Source organism: Lucilia sericata, unplaced genomic scaffold, assembly GCF_015586225.1.
Source record: "Lucilia sericata isolate MDLA Ls3-8-SP2 unplaced genomic scaffold, ASM1558622v1 Contig001410F_arrow, whole genome shotgun sequence".
NCBI lineage: Eukaryota > Metazoa > Arthropoda > Insecta > Diptera > Calliphoridae > Lucilia > Lucilia sericata.
This window is the reverse complement of record NW_023995344.1, coordinates 72,445-90,790: the sequence shown is the minus strand read 5'-3', so window position 1 is coordinate 90,790 and position 18,346 is coordinate 72,445. Positions and strand designations below refer to the sequence as shown.

The 18,346-nt window shown below is 33.9% G+C and overlaps 1 protein-coding gene and 1 non-coding gene across 2 annotated transcripts in view; one reads left to right on the top strand and one right to left on the bottom strand.

Moving 5' to 3' along the window:
- Positions 1-230: 230 nt before the first annotated feature.
- LOC119611285 (neurogenic protein mastermind-like) overlaps positions 231-18,346 on the top strand; it is a gene marked incomplete at its 3' end in the record, with an annotated part of 58,902 nt that continues 40,786 nt past the window's right edge. The window contains exon 1 of the mRNA XM_037966820.1: positions 231-256. The remainder of the gene's footprint in view (positions 257-18,346) is intronic.
- Positions 11,450-11,521, bottom strand: Trnat-ugu. The gene has a single exon. It is a non-coding gene; the product is annotated as a tRNA-Thr (tRNA).

Sequence of the window (18,346 nt, the reverse complement as noted above, 5' to 3'; positions counted from 1 at the left end):
GACTAGACTATAGACTAGACCATAGACTAGACTATAGACTAGACTATAGACTAGACTATAGACTAGACTATAGACTAGTGTTTACCGAAAATAGAAGTCCAACTGTTGGTAACTCTAAAATGTCTCAGAGATGGAAATGTTACATCTTTATAATGATACATGAATAAATTTAATCTATATTTTCATAATTTTGTAGTAAAACTAATGTTTATTTCTCTCTTTCCTTTCAGATTTTGTGCTCTTATCAAAAAGAAAAGTAAGTTATTAAATACGAATTCCAAAAAACTTTTGTAGAAATATAGAATATGGTCAAATCCTTTAAACGATTTCTGCGTTTTCCTTAGATAGTTTAAATGCAAGTTTTTATTACTCAAGTGCCATTGTCTAAAAATTAAATCACTTTTACTTTAAACTTTTTTTTATCAATTTATTTATAAAATTAACAAATTCTTTTGTTAATTTCTATTTCTCTAGAGGTGGAATTTGTACCCTTAGCTTTTTTTCATTATGTATTTATTTTAAGTGTTTTATAATTTCTTCTATTAGCTGAGCATTTAATTTATAATAGAAACGATGTTCAAACAATCTTATTCATATTATTATTTTATTTTTACTTTAATTATCACTACATATTATAAACGAAAAAAAAAAATATATATATAATTTTTATTTTAAAATTTAAACGCAATAAATCATAAATTGCGTGTTTTTTCAAACAATTCTTAGGGCTTATCTTTAGTAAATAATTTTATATATTTTACATACAATAACCTATTTAAATAATCATCTAATTAGCAATAAATGTTAAGTCATTTAAAGTTCTCTTGATCGGGGTTTTTTCCCTAAATCTAAGCTATTCACGTGAACTTATTTAATGATAGCAAAAAATCATTTGACGTGTGTTCAAATTTTACCAAAAAATTATGGCTTAAAAATAGTGGCTAGAGATAACCGTTCTAAAAGAAACGTGTGGATTTAATATTGACAAATTATACCAGAAGTTTTTTTTTTTAACTGATAAGGGGCGTCAATAAACGTACAACTTTTGGGAAATCATAAAAGTATAAAGTATAAAGACAGTGACTACAAAAGATTCTAAATACTATAGTTCAACTACAATAGAGACTATAGAAAAGTCAACAAAACAGTTTACAGTCGAGACTATAGAACAGTCTATAGTCGAGACCATAGAACAGTCTATAGTCGAGACTATAGAACAGTCTATAGTCGAGACTATAGAACAGTCTATAGTCGAGATTATGGAACAGTCTATAGTCGAGACTATAGAACAGTCTATAGTCGAGACTATAGAACAGTCTATAGTCCAGACTATAGAACAGTCTATAGTCTTGACTATAGAACAGTCTATAGTCTTGACTATAGAACAGTCTATGGTCGAGACTATAGAACAGTCTATAGTCTCAACATTCTATAGTCCAGAGTTTATATCAGCCTATAGCTGAGGCTACAGAACAGTCTATAGTCCAGACTTAAGAACAGTTTATAGTCCAGAACTTTAGAACAGTCTATAGTTTCGACTATAGAACAGTCTATAGTCGAAACAATATAACAGTCTATAGTCGAGACTATAGAACAGTCTATAGTCGAGACTATAGAACAGTCTGTAGCCGAGACTATAGAACAGTCTGTAGCCGAGACTATAGAACAGTCTATAGTCAAGACTATAGAACAGTCTATAGTCAAGACTATAGAACAGTCTATAGTTATGACTATAGAACAGTCTATAGTTAAGACTACAGAATAGTCTATAGTTAAGACTATAGAACAGTCTATAGTTAAGACTATAGAACAGTCTATAGTCAAGACTATAGAACTGTCTATAGTCAAGACTATAGAACTGTCTATAGTCAAGACTATAGAACAGTCTATAGTCAAGACTAAAGAACAGTCTATAGTCAAGAATATAGAACAGTCTATAGTCAAGACTATAGTCGAGACTATAGAGACTATAGTCTTGACTAAAGAACAGTCTATAGTCAAGACTATAGAACAGTCTATAGTCAAGACTATAGAACAGTCTATAGTCAAGACTATAGAACAATCTATAGTCAAGATTATAGAACAGTCTATAGTCAAGACTATAGAACAGTCTATAGTCAAGACTATAGAACAGTCTATAGTCAAGACTATAGAACAGTCTATAGTCAAGACTATAGAACAGTCTATAGTCAAGACTATAGAACAGTCTATAGTCAAGACTATAGAACAGTCTATAGTCAAGACTATAGATCAGTCTATAGTCAAGACTATAGAACAGTCTATAGTCAAGACTATAGAACAGTCTATAGTCAAGACTATAGAACAGTCTATAGTCAAGACTATAGAACAGTCTATAGTCAAGACTATAGAACAGTCTATAGTCAAGACTATAGAACAGTCTATAGTCAAGACTATAGAACAGTCTATAGTCAAGACTATAGAACAGTCTATAGTCAAGACTATAGAACAGTCTATAGTCAAGACTATAGAACAGTCTATAGTCAAGACTATAGACAGTCTATAGTCAAGACTATAGAACAGTCTATAGTCAAGACTATAGAACAGTCTATAGTCAAGACTATAGAACAGTCTATAGTCAAGACTATAGAACAGTCTATAGTCAAGACTATAGAACAGTCTATAGTCAAGACTATAGAACAGTCTATAGTCAAGACTATAGAACAGTCTATAGTCAAGACTATAGAACAGTCTATAGTCAAGACTATAGAACAGTCTATAGTCAAGACTATAGAACAGTCTATAGTCAAGACTATAGAACAGTCTATAGTCAAGACTATAGAACAGTCTATAGTCAAGACTATAGAACAGTCTATAGTCAAGACTATAGAACAGGCTATAGTCAAGACTATAGAACAGTCTATAGTCAAGACTATAGAACAGTCTATAGTCAAGACTATAGAACAGTCTATAGTCAAGACTATAGAACAGTCTATAGTCAAGACTATAGAACAGTCTATAGTCAAGACTATAGAACAGTCTATAGTCAAGACTATAGAACAGTCTATAGTCAAGACTATAGAACAGTCTATAGTCAAGACTATAGAACAGCTTATAGTCGACACTATAGAACAGTCTATAGTCGAGCCTACAAAACAGTCTATAGTCGAGACTATAAAACAGTCTATAGTCGAGACTATAGAACAGTCTATAGTCAAGACTATAGAACAGTCTATAGTCAAGACTATAGAACAGTCTATAGTCGAGCCTACAAAACAGTCTATAGTCGAGACTATAAAACAGTCTATAGTCAAGACTATAGAACAGTCTATAGTCAAGACTATAGAACAGTCTATAGTCAAGACTATAGAACAGTCTACAGTCAAGACTATAGAACAGTCTATAGTCAAGACTATAGAACAGTCTATAGTCAAGACTATAGAACAGTCTATAGTCAAGACTATAGAACAGTCTATAGTCAAGACTATAGAACAGTCTATAGTCAAGACTATAGAACAGTCTATAGTCAAGACTATAGAACAGTCTATAGTCAAGACTATAGAACAGTCTATAGTCAAGACTATAGAACAGTCTATAGTCAAGACTATAGAACAGTCTATAGTCAAGACTATAGAACAGTCTATAGTCAAGACTATAGAACAGTCTATAGTCAAGACTATAGAACAGTCTATAGTCAAGACTATAGAACAGTCTATAGTCAAGACTATAGAACAGTCTATAGTCAAGACTATAGAGCAGTCTATAGTCAAGACTATAGAACAGTCTATAGTCAAGACTATAGAACAGTCTATAGTCAAGACTATAGAACAGTCTATAGTCAAGACTATAGAACAGTCTATAGTCAAGACTATAGAACAGTCTATAGTCAAGACTATAGAACAGTCTATAGTCAAGACTATAGAACAGTCTATAGTCAAGACTATAGAACAGTCTATAGTCAAGACTATAGAACAGTCTATAGTCAAGACTATAGAACAGTCTATAGTCAAGACTATAGAACAGTCTATAGTCAAGACTATAGAACAGTCTATAATCGATACTATAACACAGTCTATAGTCGATATCATAACACAGTCTATAGTCGATATCATAACACAGTCTATAGTCGAGACTAGAACAGTATGTAGGTGAGACTATAGAACAGTCTGTAGGTGAGAGTATAGAAAATTCTATAGTCCAGAGTTTATATCAGCCTATAGTCGAGTCTACAAAACAGTCTATAGTCCAGACTTAAGAACAGTTTATAGTCGAAACTATAGAACACTCTGTAGGCCAGACTTTAGAACAGTTCATAGGCGAGGCTATAGAACAGTCTGTAGTTGAGACTTTAGTACAGGCTATAGACTATTGATAGAAATGGTCCTTCCGCATTCGTTTGCCAATTCTTATAAAAACCACAAATTGACATCACTGTTTCAAATTTCAACACCCACTGCTGTCAATAGTAGTGCTAATAAGAAATCATAAAATGAAAAAAAAAAATCTTACAAAATCAACCAACAAACAACCAAATAAAGTCATTGATTGGCTGTTACTTAGATTATAATTGGGTTAATTTTCGATAAGATATAATAAGTAAATAAATACAATTATTTGATTTTTTTTCCAACACAAACACAAAACAATCTAATAGAAAAAAAAAAAAATTACCCACCCTTAAAGATGTCTAAACATTTTCATTATTTGTTTATATTTAAAAATAAATTCTAAAAATAGAAAAGAAAATACAAACAAGTTTCTAATTTGTTTTTGATTTTTTTTATTTGGTTACAATTTATAGGCCAATTTTTGTTGATAACATGTTAAGAGAGTGAAAAAAAATAAACTCAGTTTTATTAAGAGTAATGTTAAATCTCTTACTTGTTGTAAAACAACTAAACCGGTTTCCAGGAAGTTTTCCTTGGCTGCCGTTTTTCTATTATTGTTGTTTTGTTTACTTTTACTTTCGCCTGTGTTTTCTTCCTTTTTATAGCAATAACAACAATTACAACAATCTGCTTCTGTTGTTGTTTGAGCAGGTGTTTGTTGATTTCTCATTTTCTTGTAGTTTTTGTATTCATTATAATTTTCTGCTAATTGTTTTTATTTTTATTGTAATTTTTATTCTGTTTACAAGGGATTACTGTACTTTATATAGTAAGCAGATTTAGGGTTCAAATTGCGTTTCAAATTTTTCACTAGTTCTCTATAAAGGGTCGACTACAGTTTCATAGTCTCGACTATGGACTCTTCTATGCTCTCGACTATAGACTATTCCATAGTTTCGACTATATACTGTTTTATAGTTTCGACTATATACTGTTTTATAGTCTCGACTATAGACTGTTCTATAGTCTCGACTATAGACTTTTCTATAGTCTCGACTATAGACTTTTCTATAGTCTCGACTATAGACTTTTCTATAGTCTAGACTATAGACTGTTCTATAGTCTCGACTATAGACTGTTCTATAGTCTCGACTATAGACTGTTCTATAGTCTCGACTATAGACTGTTCTATAGTTCTATAGTCTAGACTATAGACTGTTCTATAGTCTAGACTATAGACTGTTCTATAGTCTCGACTATAGACTGTTCTATAGTCTTGACTATAGACTTTTCTATGGTCTCGACTATAGACTGTTCTATTGTCGCAACTATGGACTGTTCTATAGTCGCAACTATAGACTGTTCTATAGTCGCAACTATAGACTGTTCTATAGTCGCAACTATAGACTGTCCTATAGGCGCAACTATAGACTGTCCTATAGTCGCAACTATAGACTGTCCTATAGTCGCAACTATAGACTGTTCTATAGTCGCAACTATAGACTGTTCTATAGTCGCAACTATGGACTGTTCTATAGTCTCGACTATAGACTGTTCTATAGTCTCGACTATAGACTGTTCTATAGTCTCGTCTATAGTCTCGACGATAGTCTCCTCTACAGTCTCAACTATAGACTCTTCTATAGTCTCGACTGTAGACTGTTCTATAGTCTCGACTGTAGACTGTTCTATAGTCTCGACTGTAGACTGTTCTATAGTCTCGACTATAGACTGTTCTATAGTCTCGACTATAGACTGTTCTATAGTCTCGACTATAGACTCTTCCATAGTCTCGACTATGGACTGTTCTATAGTCTCGACTATAGACTCCTCTATATATAGTCTATATATAGTCTCGACTATGGACTGTTCTATATTCTCGACTATAGACACTTCTATAGTCGAGACTATAGACTCTGCTATAGTCTCGACTATAGACTGTTCTATAGTCTCGGATATAGGCTGTTCTATAGTCTCGACAATAGACTGTTCTATGGTCTCGACTATAGACTGTGCTATGGTCTCGACTATAGACTGTGCTATAGTCTCGACTATAGACTGTGCTATAGTCTCGACTATAGACTGTTCTATAGTCTCGACCATAGACTGTTCTATAGTCTCGACTATAGACTGTTCGATAGTCTCGACTATAAACTGTTCAATAGTCTCGACTATAGACTGTTCTATTGTCTCGACTATAGACTCTTCTATAGTCTCGACTATAAACTGTTCAATAGTCTCGACTATAAACTGTGCTATAGTCTCGACTATAGACTGTTCTATAGTCTCGACTATAGACTGTTCTATAGTCTCGACTATAGACTGTTCGATAGTCTCGACTATAGACTGTTCTATTGTCTCGACTATAGACTCTTCTATAGTCTCGACTATAAACTGTTCAATAGTCTCGACTATAAACTGTTCAATAGTCTCGACTATAGACTGTTCTATAGTCTCGATCCTAGACTCTTCTATAGTCTCGACTATAGACTCTTCTATAGTCTCGACTATAGACTCGACTATAGACTCTTCTATAGTCTTGACTATAGACTCTTCTATAGTCTCGACTATAGAAGAGTCTGTAGTCGAGACTATAGAAGAGTCTATAGTCGAGACTATAGAAGAGTCTATGGTCGAGACTATAGAACAGTCTATAGTCGAGACTATAGCACAGTCTATAGTCGAGACTATAGCACAGTCTATAGTCGAGACCATAGCACAGTCTATAGTCGAGACCATAGAACAGTCTATTGTCGAGACTATAGAACAGCCTATATCCGAGACTCTTCTATAGTCTCGACTATAGACTCTTCTATAGTCTCGACTATAGACTCTTCTATAGTCTCGACTATAGACTCTTCTATAGTCTCGACTATAGACTCTTCTATAGTCTCGACTATAGACTCTTCTATAGTCTCGACTATAGACTCTTCTATAGTCTCGACTATGGACTCTTTTATAGTCTCGACTATAGACTGTTCTATAATCTGGACTATAGACCATTCTTTAGTCTCGACTTTTGACGATTCTATAGTCTCTACTATTGACTATTCTATAGTCTCGACTATAGACTATTCTAGTCTCGACTACAGACTTCAATCTAATCCTGCTGGGTGGCAAGCTTAAGAAATCATAAAAATCCACTTGGACACTTAAAACTTTTCCGGCGTTTTTTCGTTCCCTTTGTGTTGCCTTCATTAAAAATTATGATTTATAAATCAAACAATGAATTTTAATTAATTGAAATGCTTTTTTATTGTTGTTGTTATATGTATATTATCATTGTAGTTGTTGTTTTTGCTGAATTTATATACATTTCCCTTTAAGTAGTGAGACATATAATTTTTCACACAGTAGAAAGTACTTACGTGTTAAGTGCTTAAATACAATAGCGGCTACAACCACAAACGACAAAGAGTTTTCAAATATTTATAAAATCTGATATCATTTGAACAGCTGATTGATTGCCGATCTTAAGGCGTTTTCAAACTCCCAAAAGATATTATGACTTCTGCCTTAATTCGGAACTAACTCCAACCTATATAGAGTGTCCTTGAATAATGTAAAAAGTGGCTTCAGTTGTCTGTATCTTTATCGTCTGTGGTTGCGATTGTAATCAGTGTGCGTGTGTACTTTAGCAAATGAACCCTAATTCACATTTTTGAAACCCTATCACATGATTATTTATAGCTAACGGTTTCTGTTGGACTTTATTGTTGTATCAGTGTATGCAAAATAAACAGGAGACTACTATCATGCACTCCACTCATTTAAGAGTTTTAAAAGCATATCCTTTGACTCTTACACATACATATACGCAAATTTAAGTACACACATAGCAGTACTTAACTTCAGACAGGGGATGAAAAGTATGATTTTTTTTTATAAACTTTCAAGAAATACTGAGTCGAGCCTATAGAATAGTACGGACTATAAAACAGTCTATAGTCCAGACTATAGAACAGTCTACAGTCGAGAATATAGAACTGTCTGTTGTCGAGATTATATAACTGTCTATATTCAAGACTATAGAACTTCCATAGTCGAGACTACAGAACTGTCTATAGTCGAGACTACAGAACTGTCTATAGTCGAGACTACAGAACTGTCTATAGTCGAGACTACAGAACTGTCTATAGTCGAGACTATAGAACTGTCTATAGTCGAGACTATAATACTGTCTATAGTCGAGAGTATAGAACAGTCTATAGTTGGGACTATAGAACAGTCTATAGTCGAGACTATAGAACTGTCTATAGTCGAGATTATAGAACTGTCTATAGTCGAGACTATAGAACTGTCTGTAGTCGAGACTATAGAACTGTCTGTAGTCGTGACTATAGAACTGTCTATAGTCGAGACAATAGAACTGTCTATAGTCGAGACTATAGAACAGTCTATAGTCGAGACTATAGAACTGTCTATAGACGAGACTATAGAACTGTCTATAGACGAGACTATAGAACTGTCTATAGACGAGACTATAGAACTGTCTATAGACGATACTATAGAACTGTCTATAGTCGAGACTATAAAACTGTCTATAGTCGAGACTATAGAACAGATTGTAGCGAGACTATAGAACAGATTGTAGTCGAGACTATAGTGGAAACTATTACCATTACATTCCTTCAAATTACATCCTAAAGGACGCTTACAAACGGATTTTTTGTTAGTTCATTACGAAAATGGTGTCATAAACTAACGAATGATATTTGAATGGACATTAAAATTTAAAGCCATACATGTGTTTGCTTAATGGGGTTCTCATGTGTCCCTGAGTATGTATACTACGCACTTACACCTCAACCATACAATAATTTATCCTGGTCATATATTATGCGAGTACTTTTTTTTATTTTATTCCCATAAACAGGACTCATTTGTTACCAGATACCACGACAATGTATATAATTTTGTAATTAATGTTATTTGGTGAAATGTTAGGTTGTTAGTGGGAAAGAGAGAAAAATAACTAATATTAATTATTGTATTAACTTGAGAACACGGCAAACTAGTGGAAATCAAATTTATTGAAAATTTTGAAAATATTTTGAACATGTTAAACCGATTACCAAATTGCCACGGATTTATATCATTCCTTCATTTAATGTTTACCAAAATTTTGTAGTTTCCCTTCTTATAATATTACTTATTTTTTCTTTTTTTTTTTTAAAAATATCTAATTAAAAACCCCTACACCTTCTCTTAAACCACAATTTGTTCATTAATTTCTTATCTATGATTTATTATAAACTGTTCATAATGGTTTCCATTTTGTGTATAATAAAGACTGATTACGACTACTGGCCACTCTCACTGTTCGAGCTAATTGTGCAATAATTTTATATTAATTTTATAAATTAAAAATAAATAAAAAAATTAAATTGTTATCTAGCGATGAAGTAAGAGTTGAGAAAACTGCTATGATTTGCAGTTTTAGGATTTAAAAAAAGTGAAATTTTTAAGATACGAAAGTTCAGTTCTAGTTCATTTCTAAATCAAGTTCAGTTCTAGTTCAGTTCTAGTTCAGTTCTAGTTCTAGTTCAGTTCTAGTTCTAGTTCTAGTTCAGTTCTAGTTCAGTTCTAGTTCAGTTCTAGTTCAGTTCTAGTTCAGTTCTAGTTCAGTTCTAGTTCAGTCTAGTTCAGTTCTAGTTCAGTTCTAGTTCAGTTCTAGTTCAGTTCTAGTTCAGTTCTAGTTCAGTTCTAGTTCAGTTCTAGTTCAGTTCTAGTTCAGTTCTAGTTCAGTTCTAGTTCAGTTCTAGTTCAGTTCTAGTTCAGTTCTAGTTCAGTTCTAGTTCAGTTCTAGTTCAGTTCTAGTTCAGTTCTAGTTCAGTTCTAGTTCAGTTCTAGTTCAGTTCTAGTTCAGTTCTAGTTCAGTTCTAGTTCAGTTCTAGTTCAGTTCTAGTTCAGTTCTAGTTCAGTTCTAGTTCAGTTCTAGTTCAGTTCTAGTTCAGTTCTAGTTCAGTTCTAGTTCAGTTCAGTTCTAGTTCAGTTCTAGTTCTAGTTCAGTTCTAGTTCAGTTCTAGTTCAGTTCTAGTTCAGTTCTAGTTCAGTTCTAGTTCAGTTCTAGTTCAGTTCTAGTTCAGTTCTAGTTCAGTTCTAGTTCAGTTCTAGTTCAGTTCTAGTTCAGTTCTAGTTCAGTTCTAGTTCAGTTCTAGTTCAGTTCTAGTTCAGTTCTAGTTCAGTTCTAGTTCAGTTCTAGTTCAGTTCTAGTTCAGTTCTAGTTCAGTTCTAGTTCAGTTCTAGTTCAGTTCTAGTTCAGTTCTAGTTCAGTTCTAGTTCAGTTCTAGTTCAGTTCTAGTTCAGTTCTAGTTCAGTTCTAGTTCAGTTCTAGTTCAGTTCTAGTTCAGTTCTAGTTCAGTTCTAGTTCAGTTCTAGTTCATTCTAGTTCAGTTCTAGTTCAGTTCTAGTTCAGTTCTAGTTCAGTTCTAGTTCAGTTCTAGTTCTAGTTCAGTTCTAGTTCAGTTCTAGTTCAGTTCTAGTTCAGTTTCTAGTTCAGTTCTAGTTCAGTTCTAGTTCAGTTCTAGTTCAGTTCTAGTTCAGTTCTAGTTCAGTTCTAGTTCAGTTCTAGTTCAGTTCCAGTTCAGTTCTAGTTCAGTTCTAGTTCAGTTCTAGTTCAGTTCTATTTCAGTTCTATTTCAGTTCTAGTTCAGTTCTAGTTCAGTTCTAGTTCAGTTCTAGTTCAGTTCTAGTTCAGTTCTAGTTCAGTTCTAGTTCAGTTCTAGTTCTAGTTCAGTTCTAGTTCAGTTCTAGTTCAGTTCTAGTTCAGTTCTAGTTCAGTTCTAGTTCAGTTCTAGTTCAGTTCTAGTTCAGTTCTAGTTCAGTTCTAGTTCAGTTTTCTAGTTCAGTTTTAGTTCAGTTCTAGTTCAGTTCTAGTTCAGTTCTAGTTCAGTTCTAGTTCAGTTCTAGTTCAGTTCTAGTTCAGTTCTAGTTCAGTTCTAGTTCAGTTCTAGTTCAGTTCTAGTTCAGTTCTAGTTCAGTTCTAGTTCAGTTCTAGTTCAGTTCTAGTTCAGTTCTAGTTCAGTTCTAGTTCTGGTCTATTCTAGTTCAGTTTCTTGTTGTTTCGATTAATATTTTTATTAAATTAAAACAAATTAAAAATTTGATTAAAATTTCAAAAATTATTAAAAAAAATAATTCAAAATAAAAAAATTTGCTGTTGCCTCCTGTGAGGATTGAACTCACGACCCCTGGTTTACAAGACCAGTGCTCTGCCACTGAGCTAAAGAGGCTTATATCATTCAATGCTTTACAGTCAAACACAAACTACACTGTTGATAATATTTCTAAAGAATATTCTACTGTTAGTAACAGTTCAATAAACTCTCTAACAGAACATTTATAACAGTACTAGTGAAAAAAGAGTTTTATAAGTTTTAGGAGAGAGCAAAAGAGAGAAAAATCTTAAAAGAGTGTTGTTAAAAGAGTAAAATAGTTTTGCAAGTTTTGTAATTTTAAAGAGCATTTAGTAATTACTCTCTTTGTTATTACTTTTTGCATATTTTATTTCTAAATTTAGAATTTTTGCTTAACAACAACAAAAATCTTAACAGCTTTTAATTTACTTAATTTTTTTTCTTGTTTTGTTGTTATTCTGCTTTACTCAGCGTTTTTTGAACTTTTGTTTATTTACATTAATTTTGTTTTTTTATTGTTGTTGGTTGAGGTTTAAACTTAAGATTTAGAAGAAACAAATCGTAATACATATTGTGTAAAATATTAATTCATACAGTGGGGCAGATGTGGAATTTTGTAGAAATAATATTGAAATTTCTTAAGGTTTATCATTTGTCAAAGGTTAATAAAACAAATATTATTGTCTTATAAACCTTTGATAAATTTGAATGAGTTATTTTTAAAACATTTTTGTGAAAAACTTGTTATGATAGGCCGTTCAATGCTTTAAATTTTCTTTACCCACTGTTCGATTTTGTCTTTATTGTTGTTGTCATATTGCCAATTTGTTGTTGTTTGAAAACCAAATCCATTTTGTGGTGTAAAATGTATTGGTTCAGTTGTTTATTGTTTTATTCTTAATTTTTGTTTTCCACACAGATGTTTATGATGTTTTTATTACATTAGTACAGTGTTTCCCAAACATTTTATACTTTGGGTCACTTTTTCGAAACAACATTTTCTGGTACATATTTTCAAAGTGTGTCAGGCCTTCAGAGATTCTGTTTTGATATTAGAAATGTTTTAAATTGTTTATAGCATAATCGAGGGGCTTTACTTTGGGTTCTTCTGAAATCGTTTTTTGTAGGTCGGTCTGAACTTATTAAATTCTAAACTTAAACTCTTCAACATCGTTTCTCTTGTTGTGCAGAGTTTAATGAAAAAATAATGAACTTCCTTAAAATTTGCGATGATCATTCTTATCACTCACGATCGTGTAGTAGCGATCCTCTCCATTTTCATATATCAGTCGAGATGCCAATCATGTACTGTGTACTGCTATCTCATATGGAATCTTCACTTTTAAGGGGGACTAATTCGGTAATTTTTCCTTTATCATTTGATTCCATTTCTTTTTGGATTGGCGGTTAAAGTCTCCTGGTAGAATAGATATTTGTTACAGAAGCTATACCAATATTTCCTCTTTAAGATCTTCCCTCATCTACAGATCTGAGACTGGTTGTAAGCACTCAGTTTAGGATTCTGATAAGAATACTGATCTCAAGCTGTGATGATACAGCAGTGGACCACGCTATTAGACATTATGTTAGATTTTCTTCTTCATTTCTTTCAACTCCTTCCATATTCTCTAGTTCGACTGATCCTCCGGAGTTTGACCATGAGACGTTAAAAATGTTTCCCACTCGAGCTAAAGGGTAAAGACCTGCCCATTGGCGTACGATCATTCCAAGTTCCAAAGAGAAATCATGGGTAGCTTATTCTAATTCTGGATCTAAGGAACGTTTACCAACTTCCAGAAGAGTCAGAGTACTGCCCACTTAAGGTTAATCAGAGGAACTTCGGTAAAGAAGCTATGATTCCATTTCCAAAAGAGATGAGGATGTAATTACAGAATTGTTTGAGTTTCAAAGAGAAGGTTATATGATGAACAGTTTTACCAGACGAAAGCTGTAAAAAGTGGACGGATGTTCCATGGTATGGTTTAAACACTATTATGCGTCAAAAACTGTTTAAAAGTGGTTGGACATTCCACATCGTGTCCAGTAGGGAACGATTTACATCGGTTATCTTGTTTCACACATCAATAAAGTTTGCTTGATGAATTTTACGAGTCGAGGAACTTCAAAAAAGAGTACGGAATAGAGCATCTGAAATTCGTTCATAGGAGCAGGAGCTTAATCTCTGTATATTATTCTTAAGTTTATGCCGATCCTAATGGAATGTTGGTGACATGAAATAGATTTAAGTTGTCCACTCTTAGGGATTTAAAGCCTCTCATTCGGTAAATACCGACTTGACACAGTCGGCTAAGTAGTTGTTTAAAGTAGTTCCATGCGAATTCGATGTTGTGAACTTCCACGATTTGGAACATTGGGTTTTCCAAAGCCCAATGAGAAACACATTACTCACTTGATATAGTCGGCTAAGTAGTTGTTTAGAGTAATTCCATGCGAATTCGATGTTGTTAACTTCCACGATTTGGAACATTGGGTTTTCCAAAGCCCAATGAGAAACACATTACTCATGTACTATACATCAGGTCATAATCACTCTATTTATAGGTCTGCTGTCAACAAGGGTCTCGTGAGGGTAGAGATGCATTAACCATCTCCATATTAAGTGTTTCGAATCAAATCTTTCAATATGAATCGGGGAATGGTTTCTTTAGATCATTTGATATTTTGAACTTCTACGATTGAGACCATTTGCTTTCACGAAGCCCAACAAGGGATATATTTCTTAGTAGAGAGATTTCTCGGGAGCATGAAGTTGACTTGCGTGTTTGATTTCTCCATTCTTAGGATTCTAACGCCTCACTTTAGAAAGCTACCACGCCTCTTCAGTTATTCATAAGGGACTCTTGGGGATAGAGATGTTTTGAATCAAATTTTTCAATCTGAATCGAAGAATATCACTTCCAAATGTTCATTATTTTTGTCTCAATTTCCAAGATGTTTCTTTTAAAGAATGTCTGCTGGCCTTAACAACAACATCGTTAAGTATTGTTTTCTGTTTTTTGCGGCACCTGTTTAATTTCTGAAATTTTTTCTTCGCTACGCTGTATGTTTTCTTGTAACAACGAATCAAATGCGAGTGCAGTTTTTCTTAAATTAATGACATTATCAATTTATTAAAATTCCTAAATAAAAATTCAATAAAAATACTTCATTTCTGCTGATACCATGCAACAGACCTCGAGCGAGGCAAATGAACGTTGTCAGTTTTTACGAAAACTTAAATGAAGGAAAGAAAGACACACAAAAAACTGAATTTGCAATGATGATGAAGAAGATGAGTATGAGCAGGATGAAGATGATGTTGGTGGTGATGGTGATGATGTTGTCTGTAATGGTGGTGTTGAAAGCCTGAAATATATGCACTGTATGCCTTAATACAATTTGTAGAAGTTGAATACACTTTTGGATAAGGTGGCACAAACAGCTGCAGCTGTGGCACAAGCATACAAACACATTTAAATGATATGTGTTTATAGAGTCGAACAGATACAGTACTCTTGCACAACCTCCTCGTTACGGGTAGGACAAGAGTTGAAGGAAACAGAAAAAAACAACGGCAAACCAACAGATGTGTATTGTGTTGAACAGACTACACAGATGCATGCCACATTTAAAAAGACTGAGCGAGCTAGTGAGTGACTGCGGAAAACATGCCTCAACCAACCTTAACTTACCACCAGCAAAGGTGGCAACAACATTTTCTAAGTTGCAAAAACAACAAAAATATTCTCTCATTCTTTTCTCTAGTATAGTGGCAATGATGCATGCAACATTTTATTATCACATTCCCATAGCACAGACCAACACGAAAAAAGTAAAAGCAACATTTACTATTTCCCTTAACTAGAGGAACAGCAATTTCAGCAGGTATTTCTAATGACAAACAACAAACTTTCTAACAATTTTGCAGGGCGCAGCACACTGCTGGAATTACAACCAACAAACCAACTAACTGTCTAATGTTTGCTGCTGCTATATGACACAGCAACCAGCTATATGCAGACAATTTCTTGTGGCAGATAGCCATAGCCTTAAAGGAGTATGAAAGTGGTACTTAAGCAATGTTGCAAAGGGCGGAACTGTTGTTGTTTTGTGCCACCAACTACCAGGCTTTCAGCAATAACAATAATAAAACTTAACACAAATTTATTGTCATCATCAGTGGCAACTTCCAGTATATCCTTAAGAACACAATAAAAGTTTTTCTTTTAATACAAACTTCTCCCTTCATGCAGCCATCCAGGCCATACAACAGCCTGTAATTGTGCGTCAGCAACGTACATGGTGGAGTAAATTCTTTGTATTTTTACGACTGGTTTCTCTTTCTCTCTCTCTCTCTCTCTCTATCTCCCTCTCTTTTTCACTAAATGTCTAGTTGTCCATAGCTAAAGGAATCTTTACTATACTTACTACCAACACAAAATACTAAAGTAGTCTGACCAAGTACTTTTGAGCTGGCTACTTGTGTCTTGACTGTCCGCCTGTCTATTTTCGAAGGGTATAAGGAGTATGACAAGATGGAACAGTAATGCAAAGACAATCCAGTAAAACCGGTTAGTTGTTTAGTGAAGTTGAATGCGACCACCAGTAACAAACAACAACTGACAAGACAATTGTCTTTCTTATGGTAAAAGTAGAGCAAAATTAATACATACTATAATGCAGGAAGATGTGGAATGGGCAACCTTTGGGATATTAAAGGGCCGTATGATGAGAAGAAGTTATCAAGGAATGAAAGAGGGATCGCTCTAATAAGTATTGTAGTTTGATCTATAAACTGATCTATATTCTTGCTTATAAATAGATCTATATTTTTGAATATAACCCGATCTACAAACTTTGGACTATAGACTGAACTGAACTAAAGTCTGAGCTATAGTCTCTTGTCTATGGGTTGATCTATAGTCACTCCAGTCTCGACTATAGACTGTTCTATAGTCTCGACTATAGACTGTTCTATAGCCTCGACTATAGACTGTTTTATAGTCTCGACTATATACTGTTCTATAGTCTCGACTATAGACTATTCTATAGTCTCGACTATAGACTATTCTATAGTCTCGACTATAGACTATTCTATAGTCTCGACTATAGACTATTCTATAGTCTCGACTATAGACTGTTCTATAGCCTCGACTATAGACTGTTCTATAGCCTCGACTATAGACTGTTCTATAGCCTCGACTATAGACTGTTCTATAGTCTCGACTATAGAATGTTCTATAGTCTTGACTATAGCCTGTTCTATAGTCTCGACTATAGACTGTTCTATAGTCTCGACTATAGACTGTTCTATAGTCTCGACTATAGACTGTTCTATAGTCTCGAGTATAGATTGTTCTATAGTCTCGACTATAGAATGTTCTATAGTCTTGACTATAGACTGTTCTATAGTCTTGACTATAGACTGTTCTATAGTCTCGACTATGGACTGTTCTATAGTCTTGACTGTAGACTGTTCTATAGTCTCGACTATAGACTGTTCTATAGTCTCGACTATAGACTGTTCTATAGCCTCGACTATAGACAGTTCTATAGTCTCGACTATAGACTGTTCTATAGTCTCGACTATATACTGTTCTATAGTCTCGACTATATACTGTTCTATAGTCTCGACTATAGACTGTTCTATAGTCTCGACTATAGACTGTTCTATAGTCTCGACTATAGACTGTTCTATAGTCTCGACTATAGACTGTTCTATAGTCTCGACTATAGACTGTTCTATAGTCTCGACTATAGACTGTTCTATAGTCTCGACTATAGACTGTTCTATAGTCTCGACTATAGACTGTTCTATAGTCTCGACTATAGACTGTTCTATAGTCTCGACTATAGACTGTTCTATAGTCTCGACTATAGACTGTTCTATAGTCTCGACTATAAACTGTTCTATAGTCTCGACTATAAACTGTTATATAGTCTCGACAATAGACTGTTCTATAGTCTCGACTATAGACTGTTCTATAGTCTCGACTATAGACTGTTCTATAGTCTCGACTATAGACTATTCTATAGTCCCGACTACAGACTGTTCTATAGTCCCGACTATAGGCTGTTCTATAGTCCCGACTATAGGCTGTTCTATAGTCCCGATTATAGTCTATAGTCCCGATTATAGTCTATAGTCCCGACTATAGACCGTTCTATAGTCCCGACTATAGACCGTTCTATAGTCCCGACTATAGAACGTTCTATAGTCCTGACTATAGACCGTTCTATAGTACCGACTATAGACCGTTCTATAGTCCCGACTATAGACTGTTCTATAGTCCCGATTATAGACTGTTCTAAGTACCGACTATAGACTGTTCTATAGTCCAGACTATGGACGGTTTTATATTCCCGACTATAGACTGTTCTATAGTCCCGGCTATAGACTGTTCTATAGGCCCGACTATAGACTGTTCTGTAGTCCCGACTATAGACTGTTCTATATTCCAGACTGTAGACAATAGAACATTCTATAGTCTAGACTATAGAACTGTCTATAGGCTGGACTAGAGAACTGTCTATAGTCTGGACTATAGAACTGTCTATAGTCGGGACTATAGAACTGTCTATAGTCGGGACTTAATGACTTTCCTATAGTCTGGACTATAGAACTGTCCTATAGTTTGGACTATAGACTGTTATAAACTGTCCTATAGACTGTTATATAGTCTCTACTATTGTCTATTCTAAAGTCTGATCTTATCAGTACTTAAGTTGTACTTCTCAGTATCTCTGTCCGAGTTAAACCAATATGTTATAGAAAATATTACTAATAAAACATCAGAAATATGCATCAAGAAATTCCTTTTAGGTTTTCATTATTCCCACCAAATAAAAATGTATAACTGGAATAAAAATCTAATACGCTAACGGTATTAACACTTAAAAATCTTTCAACTTTTCTAACAG